We start from the raw sequence: 2263 nt of genomic DNA, 5'->3' as shown, positions 1-2263 counted from the left end.
GTGCCAGTTCACCTCCTGGGCACTGCCAAGGTGCCCCTGAGCAAGGCACTGAACCCCCCAACTGCTCGGGGTGCCTTTCCATTGGCAGCCCCCTCACTCTGACATTTTTCCATTTAGTGCATGTATGGGTACTGAGCATGGTTGTGTATTTCAGGCCTGTGTGTATTAACAACAGAGTGTAAATTGTAATTTCTCCTTGTGGGATTGTTAAAGTATACATTATTATCATTATTATTAAACCTAAATGAATGATGTAGGCCTCAATCAGCAGATTTATGTCAAAGTATAAATTGAATTTCAAGCAACAGTGTAATTACTTGTGCTGACTTTTGCTTGGACACAAAATAAGCTTGGACTCTTGAATCCTCCCCCATGAGATTTTATTTATGTAATACACAACATATAGCCTATATACTGTATATAGACAATAAGAGACAGAACAGAGCTACAAAATAGCAACCATGTAGTCCCACAACGATATCTTGTAATTTATTTTTTATGAGATTCAATATATTGTTACATGCCTAATGTTTACAAAACTACACTTGCAAGTTAAAAAAACAATAACAAAACTCCTGTATTAAATAATATTGATGCAAACCCTTTTGATTCTGTTGGGCATTTAATGCCTGCATTCATAAATGCCCAAGAAAGTGTTCCTGTGAACGCTGCATGTGAAAAATGTCTTGTTTGATGAACAGAAGCCTTTTCTGTCCACATAAAGCTTCTTGCCACATGTCTGTTTTTCTTCTGCTTGTGTGAGTGACATTGTCATCCAAATACTGCGTGTTCTTGGAAAAAGTCCAAAAATAACTGTTGGAAGCAGTGCAAGTGACTTTTCCTCAACAGACTCACAAATTGTACAGCATTAGAGAAAGTTTCAGACAACGTATCATTAAACATTCATAATGTAAGCAGATTTGCAAATGAAATGTTCAGACTGGAAACATTGGAATGGTACATTTGATTATGCAGTAGTCCTATATACATGCATTGCTGAATCCTAATTCCCTGTAAATGGCAAATGCATGCACAGGACTTTAATTAACATGAATTAACATAATGGTACTGCCTCAGAAACTCCATAATCCTCTTGATGAAAGTGGTGGTAAAAAAGTGAAACAGAAGAACTTCCGTGATGCAGAAATTGAGACAATATTCATAGCTGCTGGGGAGAAAAAGGAGCAGTGGTATCATGGGACCACAGAAATTTGAAATATGTGAGGAGATCATGAAGCCACATTATGCCATTACATCCTCCCAGAGAACCGTGAAAGAAAGTTAAAGAAAGTGGTTTGATTTAAAAAATGATATAAATGGCTGAGAGATGGAACGGTCTGAGGAGAGGACAGAGTATCTGCTATCCCTAACTGCTGCCTCACTGCCGCCTGCTCTTGTCCACTTCACAGACGTTCATCTCGAACAAGCCTATTATGCCCAGTGGTGAGGCTACACAGCAGCTGACTGGCACAAGGGGACAAACCCCACTGGGCTGTGGGTTCACATCACCAACCTCAGACCCCAAAACAAGAGATTGAATACAATTAAACACATGCTGTGAATCAGGTATACATCTTAATTAAATTTGTGAACACATTCATACTATCAGATGTTTAAATATTGAAGCACCTTTAGGTATTAGCATCCTGCCATTAGGGATCAAAGTGATCATGTGTAGAAAAATATAAAGATCATTGAACATCAATTTATTTTAATGGAATTGCTACGATCAAGGCCACATGAAAACCTTTTGAGTTATTTTCATTTAATTTAGTAGCTGCAAATGATGAGCTGAGACGATGTACGTGATACTATAGATGTGTACAATGCTGCGTAAACTTTGCTTACGGTATACGGAAGTCTTTCTGTGTTTGCCACTGAAGGTGTGTTTAGTGCTGTTTTGGGTGTGCATAATGCTGTTAGCAGTCATAATTTGCTTATACAGTACATACAGCAGAGATGGCAAAAGTACTCACTTCTCATACTCAATTAGAAGTTAAAAAATACTCCGGTAAAAGTAGAAGTACTGATTTAACACACACACGTTACTAGAGTACATGCTGAGAAACTTCATTGGACATGGAAAAAAGGCTCTTTATATGTTGTTGTGTGATTATTGTGACAGAGACTGAGACTCCAGGTTAATAAGATTCTGACTGAGTAGCAAGATATCAATTCAATTGTTATTCTGTGAGAATTGACAGATCCAGTTTCTCTTTTTTAGTCTTTGCCTTAGCATTTAAAGGAATCTACATGTATGTGT

This window comes from Etheostoma spectabile, chromosome 20 (genome assembly GCF_008692095.1).
Source record: "Etheostoma spectabile isolate EspeVRDwgs_2016 chromosome 20, UIUC_Espe_1.0, whole genome shotgun sequence".
NCBI lineage: Eukaryota > Metazoa > Chordata > Actinopteri > Perciformes > Percidae > Etheostoma > Etheostoma spectabile.
This window is presented reverse-complemented; position numbering follows the sequence as displayed.